Source organism: Crinia signifera, chromosome 5, assembly GCF_055691185.1.
Source record: "Crinia signifera chromosome 5, ASM5569118v1, whole genome shotgun sequence".
NCBI lineage: Eukaryota > Metazoa > Chordata > Amphibia > Anura > Myobatrachidae > Crinia > Crinia signifera.
The window spans coordinates 313862941-313875052 of record NC_139221.1 but is presented as its reverse complement, the minus strand read 5'-3'; the positions used below and the strand labels follow the sequence as shown (position 1 = coordinate 313875052).

At 47.8% G+C, this 12112-nt stretch overlaps 1 protein-coding gene across 2 annotated transcripts in view; it reads right to left on the bottom strand.

Moving 5' to 3' along the window:
• Positions 1-7307, bottom strand: part of ICA1 (islet cell autoantigen 1) — a 65085-nt gene extending 57778 nt beyond the window's left edge. The window contains exon 1 of one of the 2 annotated variants that reach the window (XM_083144826.1): positions 7154-7307. The gene's annotated coding sequence lies outside the window, so the exon portion shown is untranslated. Of the gene's footprint in view, positions 1-6690; positions 6796-7153 lie in introns of those variants that run through there. The other variant, XM_083144827.1, reaches the window with a different exon arrangement.
• Between the last annotated feature and the right edge of the window lie 4805 nt (positions 7308-12112).

Below are 12112 nucleotides of genomic sequence, written 5' to 3'. Positions count from 1 at the left end.
AAGACGGAGGGTGGGGGAGAGGGGGGTCGGCGAGACTACGGTGGCGAAAAGAAGCCCATAGGTGGCGATACCCTGCCCGGCGGTATGGGTGAGGCCAGGTTTTAGTACATATGAAAACGCGGTAAAACGGGGGTTTTACCACATTTTCAGCTTAAGGTAATACATCTCGCCCCAATACCGCTTTCAAATAGCAAAATAACCTCGGCAGATCCCGGGTATGATGTGAAAGGGCCTTTTTGAATTTCCTGGGTCCAGTAATCCAGCATTCTGACTCGGGTTAAAAGAAGGGTTAATCGTGGGTCGGACCAGGGTTGCTCTGCCGTGTGAATGGGTAACCCCATTCTAGCGTCCAGGGTCCTGTTTACACCGTGGAGGGGGTAGCACTTGGAGACAGTCTGCCCCACCCCCATCTGACATCAGCGACTAAGCTTATTTATTACAAGTTATTTATATAGCGCACACATATTCCGCAGTGCTGTACAGAGAATAACAATAGTCCCTGCCCGAGTGGAGCTTACAATCTATACTCCCTACCACAGGTACACGCGTACACAGACATTCTAAGGTTAATTTTTGTTGGGAGCCAATTAAACTACCTGTATATTTTTGGATTGTGGAAGGAAACCCACGCAAGCATGGGGAGAATATACAAACTCCACACAGTTAGGGCCGTGGTGGTAATCGAACCCATGACCTCAGCGCTGTGAGGCAGTAATGCTAACCATTACATCATCCATGCTGCTTATTGCCTTATCACCTTCCAGGACGGACCAGTGTCCAATTCCCTGATGTGAACCAACATTTGCGATGCTCTGTTTGTCTATGACCAGACCAAGCCGGCACCCCAAGGACCATAAGAATTTGGGGGATTTTGTTTTGTGCTGGATTATTTGCCCTGGGACCGTTTCATTTAGTACTTAAATCAGCGCACCGATGACACTGACACGGTAACACTGCTCAGCCTGACTATATACGGCGCAGGGCCGTATTAATGACGGTGTGAGGAAATATCAGTGAAATATCAGCGCAGCGATACATAGAACCTCGGCTGTATTTGTTTCCACAATTTCAGCTGAACTTTCCTTCGATGAAATCCTCAGCATAATCAATGAAACCAAGACAATAGTCGTCATTCTCAGGCAGTAATTAATGATTAACCAAGTTTTGTGGAAACTGCAGAATCTGGGAACCTGTGATTGGAGCAATTAGATGTCATTTGCGCCAGTAGCTCCTGTCACAGTAGGTGGCCATACACACGCAGATTTATCTTCAGATCTGGCTGGTTGGAACAAAAACCTGGTTATGGAGGAGAGCAAATGACAGTTGACCATTTGCTTGGAAATGCTGGAAAACTGACAAACTGTCACTCATCCATAACCATATTTTTGTTCCAACCAGCCAGAACTGAAGATAAATCTTACTAGTTTTTGGGCACCTTAAGGTAAGCAGGTCTGAATCAGACTCTATGTACTGTGTAGTAAGCCTCGGAGAGATAAAGGGCCGGATGCACTAAGCTCCTAACTGCCATGTTACAGGCTGTGGGGACTATTTACTATATTTTGGATGGAGGTAAAGTAGACAAAGTACCAGCCAATCAGCTCCTAGCTGCCATGATACAGGGTGTATTTGAAAAATGGTATACATGTGTGAGCAGGTTGGTACACTCTCTCTGGTCGGTATGTACTTAACACAAATTTGCGCGCTCAAAGTGCTACGTTCCACGCCTCATCACCACACACTCTTGCTACGTTCCACACCCCATCGCCGCACACTCCTGCTTCATTCCACACCCCATTCCCCCGTTCCGGTCGGGTGACACATGTGACGGCATGCGATTTGTTGCGGTGAGTAATCGAAATGTCATGGATCACAAGCAATCTATCACATGTGTATGGGCACCATGAGATTTAAGTGGGGTGTGTTCAAAGTCAATCTAAAATTCGAAAATCGAAATTGGAGGGAAAGAAAAAAGCAGACCGTATTTACCCTGCACAGAAGGAATATAACATGCCGTGCAATATGGTTTTCCCCAGTTGTGTGCTTTTTTTGCTTTCCTAGAACCAGGCCCCATGTACGACAACCATTTAATCAAACATAAACTTTGATGTGGATGGGCTTTAACAGCAGAAGCCAAATATGGTGACAGCCCCAGCAGGCTTATTAGTAAATAAATATCTGTTACATTTGTACAACTTACAAGTCCAGGAATAATGAATTATAAATACAGACCATACCGATGTGTCCACTCACATCTAGCCTCCCTGCCCTTCTAATCATGCCATGCATGGTAGCCCTGAGCGTTTTTAGTGCTACTGTTTTCATTGAAGTCGTCTTATTTGCAAAACAATGTGAATAGGACCCACAAGCAGCTTTTGCTGAGTAAAATCATAAGAGGCATGCCTAGATTCGGTGTGTGACTGAAGCCATATCTGCATCCAAAATGCTACACCACGGTGTCTTCCTAGAACACACTGTAATGTATCATATCGTATGCAGCTACAGCTGCAGTCACTCACAGAATACAGGCATAACATTTTAATCAGCAAGGTCTACTTGTGCGTCTTATTCCTATAGCAATGTGAATAAGATGCATTTTCGGCAAGAAAAAAAAAAAAAAACTCCTGGCAGCTCACTCACACTGGGTTACTTTTGCTGAGCAGAGTATTGAGGCCAGATGTAAGGAGGACACAGTTGTATTTTGATAAACAGTGAGGGTCATTTTGGGCTAATACTTGGAAACGAAGGCCACATTTAAAACCTAAATGTAAGCAAATGCTAAGGAGACCAATAACCCGTTTTTTTGGGCTTATATATGGATGATAGGTCAAGACAGACAGTCAATCGCTTGCCACCACATTATCAACACGCACAAAGTCAACACTGACAAATGGTTGACATGACGACTTGTTTTTCATGATTATTTTTCTGACTTTTTCATACTTTAACATTCATGTGGACTCCGACTGGGAACGGTAAAGTGAGCCGCGCGAAGTGCGCGATGCTCGTGTACGTGCTACACTAATTGTGGGTCTACATTCTCAGGTGTCGACATTGCCACCAAGAAAACTTGAAAAAAGAATTTATTATTTTATATGACCATTTTCATTTTGATCTTTTGCCACCGTCAACATATTGATTGTCTATCAAGACACTGCAGACCAGGCCTCGCCAACCTGTGGATCTCCAGCTGTTGTGAAACTACATGTCCCAGCATTCATTGCAACAGTTTTAACATTCCCTAATAGCAAATCTGTGGCAAGGCATGCTGGGATGTGTAGTTTCCCCACCCCAGACTGATGGGTTATTTGGCTTCTAATATCAATAACCCTAGTGAGTGTGTGTTTGCCTGGTGCAAAATATATATTGAATGCTTCTATGGGATATGGACTGATGGGAAGGATTAAGCATTCTCAGGAAATGGAGGTTGCTACATAAATAATTTATATACTAACATTGCTGCAGCCTTAACCGACCTGAACACAACTAATGTTATCACTACAAGCTTTATGTCCTGAGCGACGTTCAATTAAACAGATTGGCAAAGTTATTGTAGCACCGTTCATCCATCGGCAGCCAAAGACCACGCGATTGGCGCAGAAGACATGGCGAACGGATGAGGTGAGGGACCGATCATCAGATTGATACACAGGAAACGAGGAGTGATCTCCTCAGCTTGAACGACAGACGGTGGATCAGACAGATCCGATCATCAAACCAAAAACCCCTAGACCCCTTTTCGGCTGGTTTCAGGGTCCACATATGGACCAGTAATCATGCAGCTCAGTCATTTTATTCGCTGACCTGGACAATTATCCTTCACTATCCGGCCAGTTTAAGGGACATATGGGGGTCCATGCACTAGGCCATGGAGAGAGATATAGTAGATGGAGACAAAGTACCAGTCAATCAGATCCTAACTGCCCCTGCCGAAAAAATGTAAGGCCGCCCCCACGACGCTGCTGCCATGACACTCCTTGATACCTGCTTGTTGACAGAAGATACCCCCGAACCGCAGCAGGTCTGTGGTACCATCAGGGGTTCTACTCGCGGAGGGTCTGTAGCATCTGCCCGCAATGTCTCTCCCAAAATGGTGACCACCTCCTTTAGCATCCCTAATATCTATCTTCTCTGAGGCGGTGGCCATTTTTGGAAGGACATTTTCAATGGGGCCAAGCACGATGGAGCTGCAGACAAGTATCTGCAAGTACAGGAAGGAGAATAGCATAGACCAGTGGTTCCCAATCTGTGTGCTAGGCTCCCTGGGGTGCCTCAGGACACTTGCAGGGGTGCCTTGGGTTGGTGGACCAGGATCAATTCATATTATTTATGGTCAATATAACAGGCAAAACCAGTGCTTGTGGCTGCCAATCATAATATATGTGGACAAACAGAAGCAAATCCTGTCCCTCACCAGATAACTGTGACATATAAACACAATGCACTTAATTTAATATTTTTTTTCTGAATTTCTCGATAAGAAGCATTTGGCCTAGGGGTGCCTTGAAAATATTATGATGCTCTAGAGCGGAGACCCTAAGCGCCACAAGCTATCCAGCAACTCCAGGCCACTGTGGGGGGCTATTGCTGACAGGTTGTGTTTTATAAATGACAGTTAGGAGACGGTGCTTAATCTCTCTCCAAAGATTAGTACATAGACCCCATGCACTTGACAAACCCGCTCACTACAAAAAAAAAACAAAAAACCATGCGTAATGTTGCCCATGGGCCGCAATGGATACGGACATCTGAAGATGGCTGTTGGCGTAAAGCTTGGTAAATATCTCAATTAAGCCGCTCCCATAGCAAATCTATGGTGACTATTTTTGCAGGGCATATTACACACAATAACTTTCATAAATGTGTCTCTAAAGCCCCATCCATTCACATGGGGTAACGGGAGCCCCATGCTGAGCGATGTACTTAAGTATAAGATCGCTCAGCACACATGCGAAGCAGCAGCGACTTGTGCTGAGCGATCTGTGCTAACCAGTGTTTTCTGCTGAGAAAGCCGGCCACTGGGCTAGGGAACGCCGGCTGGGGGAACAACTTGCTACTGCTTTTGGAACTTTAACATAACTTTTACTTCCTTGAATACACTACAGGGCAGATTTATAACTGAATACATTTGCATTGTATGTGTGGTACTAATGGAGGTTTGTTATTGTCTTCCGCAGTGTAATAAATGTCTTATACGTATTCGCTCAGTTATGGGAAGTCTCGTATTCATTGCTGTAAGATCTAATAAGGTACACTGTCTTAGGTACACAAGGGAGGCCAGGCGTGATAACGCTCCGGGTGCAGGCACACAGAATAAACAGGTGACTAATGCACATACGACGTGGATCTCAGACATGTACAGATGCCATTGTGTACACTGGGGCCGTCCTACAGGCCCTGCCTACGGGACTCTGGGTAATGTGGCCAAAACATGAGCCTGGGAAGATTCTGGTACAGTGACTGATGCCAGTTACCTGAGCAGCTCTATGTATAGATAATACAGGGCTATCATTTAATGTCTGCTACCAACAAAATCTACATTAGGAAACAATCATGTGGTCTGAGGGGAACGGCGTATTGTCAGCTGACACTTGCTGCTGCAAGGGTCGCTTCAGAGTTAATGCTATGTACATTGCCCGAAGACACACAACATATACACACCTGTGCTGGGGAATTCAGTGAAGAATACAAATAAAAGAACCAACCAATCAGCACCTGGCTGTCATGTCACAGACTGTGTTTGAAAATGACAGCTACGATCTAATAGGTTGCTACTCCCGGTAGACGACTATGACCGCTAACTGCCATTTTCTGTGAGGTAATTTATAGAATTGTCTCAAGCCGGGTACGCACAACACGATATACTCCATGAGCGAGATCGTGAAGCCCCATACACACTAAGCGATATTACAATCAATATCGCTCATTTTGGCCCGTTTAAGCGATATCGTTTGTATTGTGTAGTGCGTATGCTCAATATCGTTAATGAAGCGTACTCTCGCTGGGGGTTGTTACTGATGTCCTCCGTTGCCTGTACATGCAGGTCAATTTTGACTTTATCATCGAGGACTGCATGTACGGAGCGGGGACCCGATGATGTTACTGATCGATATTATTCATGACGTATGCAATATATTGTTCAACTGGGAGTTCAGAGGAAATCGTTGATGATATTGTTTGTAAACTATATCATCTAGTGTGTATGGGCTTCAGCGGTTTCCAGTGTACTCCTGGGCGAACGATATTGTCTTTACACACTGAATGACATCATTAGGTGATGTCACAGGATGCTCCGCTGAACAGGTGTTGACGATATAGTCAGCAATGAGCATGTACAGGCGACAGGGAGGCGGTTCTTAGCAATTTAGGGGACGGGCACTGTTAACGATTCAGTGCGTACACACTAGATGATATATCATTAACGATATCGTACCTATCGTTGACTTATCGATTAGGGTGTACGAACCTTTATCCACATAAGCAAGATGACAATAGTATATAATGTGTCACGCGTGTAATTTTCTTTTTGCATGTCCCTCCCTTATCACGTAACACACTGAGCACAGTAATTGCTCTTTTACAATGATAAATAATACTAATGGGACAGAGAGAAGGGGGAACAGATGTTACATTGCTGGAAATCATTGCTGCCCCCCCCCCCCCCCCCATACAGAGGAGACCCCCCCTGATTACCTGTCACAGGGATCAGGAGACTGTGGACACACAGACAGGATGGAACACTGGGAATAGCATGAGACTTCCCAGGTCTGATCCTAATGGAGACGAGGACACACAGTGTGCAACGTCAGATGTGCCTGGAACCTCAACCCCTCCTCTGGGCAGTACCAGCCCCCTCTGTGTGTGTGCACAGGATTCCCTGCTGCCAGTGCACTGGGCAGGGGGGTCCCCACCTTCTGCATAGGTGCCCATAGGCACTGATCGGCACAACAGAGCTTTCTCCTCCAGCCATAAAGCATGTTATCAGGGCAGGCTGATAAGCTACTGCCAGTATGCTGACTCCAGGTCCCAATGCTCCTTTACATACAGTTTAAGTCATACACCCATTATCCCTGGCCATCCATCTGTACTACTGGCATGCCATGCGGTGCCCTGGCACAGATACACAAGCTGTACAAGCCCCCATTGCCCATCCTACCAGAGCAGGTCAGCGCTGCAGGTGCAGGGAGGCCTCTTCTTTCCACCTGTGCAGGATGGTGTCAGGTAACATGGAGCCAGCTGTCCCCAGGATTCATCAGTGACGTCACGGAGTGGGCTGCCCCCTCCCCCGGCAGGCTCAGTGTGATGTGAGAAGTCACGTGATGCAGAGGGGGCAGAGACGTCACGACAACACTGACTGTGCACTATGGCGCTGTTCCTTCTGCTGCTGCTGCTGCTGTCACTGTAACCCATCCACATCACATGCTCACTGTACAGGAACTGTCATTTACCATACACTGCATTGTGCAGCTGCTGTAACCCATCCACATCTTCACATGCACACTGTACAGGAACTATCATTTACCATACACTGCAGTGAGCAGCTGCTGTAACCCATCCAGAACTGTCATTTACCCTGCACTGCAGTGAGCAGCTGCTGAAACCCATCCACATCACATGTACAGGAACTGTCATTTACCCTGCACTGCAATGTAATAGCACTGCAGTGCACATGCACTCATTGGCAGATTGATCTGCCTCTTGAACTCTGATCCCCCAGTCCAGTGGTTCCCAACCCTGGTCCTCAAGTACCGCCAACAGTGCACGTTTTCCAGGTCACCCAGCAGGTGCACTCATTAGTCAGACACATTTTAAAAGATCCACAGGTGGAGCTAATTATGTCACTTGGGATTCTGTGAGGAGACCCGGAAAATGTGCACTGCTGGCTGGGGGAACTTGAGGACCAGGGTTGGGAACTACTGCTCTAGTCCCATAGTTACCTACCCTCCTGCACTCTGCAGGAGACTCCCTGAAATAACAGCAATCTCCCTCTTTCCCTCATTAGTCTAGCAATCTCCCTCATGTCACCTAGCCCACATTACACTGTTACATCATAGTTACCTCCCCTCCTGCAGGAGACTCCCTGACATAGCAGCAATCTCCCTCTCTCCCTCATTAGTCTAACAAACTCCCTCATGTCACCTAGACCACATTACACTGTTACATCATAGTTACCTACCCTCCTGCATTCTGCAGGAGACTCCCTGATATAGCAGCAATCTCCCTCTCTCCCTCATTAGTTTAGCAATCTCCCTCATGTCACCTAGCCCACATTACACTGTTACATCATAGTTGCCTACCCTCCTGCATTCTGCAGGAGACTCCCTGATATAGCAGCAATCTCCCTCTCTCCCTCATTAGTCTAGCAATCTCCCTCATGTCACCTAGCCCACATTACACTGTTACATCATAGTTACCTACCCTCCTGCATTCTGCAGGAGACTCCCTGACATAGCAGCAATCTCCCTCTCTCCCTCATTAGTCTAGCAATCCCCCTCATGTCACCTAGCCCACATTACACTGTTACATTTTTTCGTGAAAAAGGAGTGAGAGACAGATACATTTACATTGAATCATCTGCACCATTTCCCAGCACTTTACCAAGTATCGTATCTCTTACTAACTGCTCTGGGGCTTATCTACATTTGGATATAAGTAATTTTAAAAGATTCCTCTCCGATGTAGCAGTACACACCCACGCTTCTAGGTGCCACGTTCACAATCTCTTTTCACAATCTCTCCATATATGGAACTAGACACGGCCTTTGGGTGGAGCATGACACTACCAACTATAATCTCCCTGAAACTAGTTTTCAAAAGTAGGCAAGTATGCCTAGTCCCCAGTACCATTTGCTAGGTGGGATTCTATCGTTTTTAATTCCATTAAAATCTAAGAAATCTATTTCCGGGAACTGGAGAAATCTGCAGTCAAGCAAGCAGTCCTCCCACCAGAAAATTATGAATAATAAGCCCACTCCACTATACACCCCTCCTCTGCATATTAAACATCTTCTACCACCCTGAAAGTTATGTATCAGGGCCCCTTCATTCAGACCAATGCCCCCTTCTCCCACCCCATCTCCCACCATCTGTGCAGTAAAGGGGTAATTAGTGGAAATTACTGATCCAGGCCCTACATGCTGAGCGGTTGATATAATACCCCCTACCACCCGCGGGACATCAAAGCTTCCCCCACCCCTACCGCTGGAGGATCGGTAGGGGCCCCGATACATTGCTATGCCCAGGGGTCTACACTGCTGTTGACGCCCCTGTATATATATATATATATATATATATATATATATATATATATATATATATATATATATATATATATATTTTTTTTTTTTATTTATTATTATTATTTATATACATTTGGTCTATCTATAATACTTTAACTGACCCGGCATATACTGGGTCATCTAAGGGCAATTTCACTGTCCGGCTCATGCCGGAAAGCGAAAACCCGCACGGCCAGGAAGCCGTGCATCACACAGCACTTTAGAATGGTGGGGATGGCCACAGCCCGGCAGCCGTCCCTTCCAGTGCCGGGATCCGGCTGCAACCGTACGGCCGGGCCGTGGCCGTCCCGTGTGAATGGACACAATAGTGTCCATTCACAACTAATGTGTGCGGCACGGCGCCCTAGCCGTGCGGGATTTCACCGTCCGGCAGGAGCCGGAGTGTGTGAAACCACCCTAAGTGTCCATCTCTGTGCTTTGCTCCGCCCCTCTGGAAACCCCCTTCTGAAAATCCTGCGGGGAGGGGGAGCACTCCCCAAGGGTCCCAGCCCATGTTGACCAGTGAGGGGGTTTAATGCTTTAACCAGGGGAACTTGTATAAAAAGTCCCTCCTGGCTGTGGCATTACCCTGCTGGCCCATATTCATTTTCTCCCCCATATTTTGGTAACCAGGACCGGCCCATGTACCTGGGGTACCAGGACCAGTTCAATGAGCCCGGCATTGGTTATAGTATAATAATTATTTCTTTTTTTACACAGGGCAGCATTGCACGGATCTGAACGGGTACGAGTGGCTGCAACATTGGAAAATATAAATGAGAAGAATACGTCAGCTTTGTAAATTTGTTGTATTCTCCATTCGTATATTTGGGGTCATAGTACTGTACAGCCGTCTTAGTAAATCTGCCCGATTGGTAAGGTTTCAGAAAAGGAAGTGATTCATGATTGTTTGGTGACACCTGGTGGCTGTTCGGAAGATTGTCTTATTACATTTTATAATATAGAGATAAGCCGCCATTTATTATTTATTTATTAACAGCTTCTTATATAGCGCATACATATTCCACAGCGCTGTACAGAGAATATTTGAACACTGACATCAGTCCCTGCCCCAGTGGAGCTTACAATCTATATTCCCTACTACATATACACGCACACACATTCATTCTAGGGCCAATTAATCTACCAGTATATATTATATATAGTGATTTCTTTGTTAACCCCACACTTTTGAGACTATACCTAAGTAATTATTTATTTTTACCTCTAAAGCAGGCATGCCCAAAGTCAGACCCGGGGGCCAATTGCGGCCCGTGCTGTCATTTCAAGCGGCCCGCAGCCTCCAGCTGGAAGCAGGCAGAGCATCAGATGTGGGAAGCACAACACAGGACACTAAAGGTGGGGCCCCGGTGAGCGCACCTTTACCTTGCTGTCTGCTGCAGTGAGGAGGTGCCAGCCGCCACAGTCAGATGTGTTTGGCGTCCTACCCCTGCTGCTGCAATCGTATATCCATACCTCCCAACTTTTGTCCAAAAAGGGGGAGGGCCTCGAGAAAATGGGGCGTGTCCTCGCGAGATGACGCGAACTCCGTCCACGCCCCGTTTTCGCCACTCGTCGGCGCTGAATAGACGCTGTGCGCATGCGCACAGCGTCTATTCTTGGCAGGCTGGGGGGGCTCCCAACTGTCCCCCCCACCGCTGGACAATGGCGGCCCCAGGTGAGACGCGGGAACGTCCCCAAATATTGGGACGTTCCCGCGGTAACCGGGACAGTTGGGAGATATGTATAATATCACCCTACCACACAATCACAGTGACAGCAATGTTTGGGGAGGGGGCAGCAAGGAGGAAGCTTGCTCCCGTAACATGCAGAGCAGAGGAGGGCAGCAGCGGGAGCCCAAGCATCTCCTGTCCTTGCAGTGCCTGCTTTGCCTCTCCGTCCTCTGGCTCACACAAGGGGCTGGTAACATACAGAGAAGGGAGGGGGCAGAGTGGGGGAAATACAGTGAAGGAGGGTCAGGCTGGGGGACATACAGTGAATGGAGGCATTGATGGCCATCAGAGAAGGGGGAGCAGGGGCAGGCTGGGGGACATACAGTGAATGGGGGCAGAGTGATGGGCATTAAGAGAAGGGGGGCAGGCTCGGGGACCAGGGCCGGTGCAAGACACCGGAGCGCCCTAGGCGGGGGGTGCCCCGGCGCTCACACACTCCACGGGTGGCGGGGGATGATGCACCCGCCACCACCCCTGCGTAACATGGGAGGTGGGGATGGGAGATGCAACTCCCACCGCTGCGCTCCACGGGGGTGGGGTTGGTGGCGGGAGATGCCGCGGGGGGGCTTAGAGATGCAGCTCCATATGGGCTCCGGGAGGGTTGCTGCAGGCTTTACCCCTGCTGCTGACAATGACCAGCACGGGGGACGGGCTCCAGGGGTGAGGGGGCGGCTCAGTCACTCACCTGCTCCCAGCTCCTTCTTTCTTCTTGCTCTCTTTGGGAACTTTGCCGCTGCTGCTGTTTTTTCTGCTGCTCAATACCGCCCTCCAGTGGCCGGCGCCCTAGGCAAATGCCTAATGCTGCCTAGTGGTGGCGCCGGCCCTGTCGGGGACAGAGTAAAGGGGTGCAGAGTGGGGAACATACAGTGAATGGGAGACATACAGTGAAGGAGGGGCAGGCTGGGGGACATACAGTGAATGGGGGCAGGCTAGGGGAAATACAGTGAAGGGGCAGGTTGGGGGACATAGAGTGAATGGGGGAAGAGTGAGGGACCATTCTGATGTAATTAATGATTCAAAGAATGTTAGGCTGAATGGTCGGCCCCCACACATTTACACTTTACCAAATCTGGCCCTCGTCGCAAAAAGTTTGGACACCCCTGC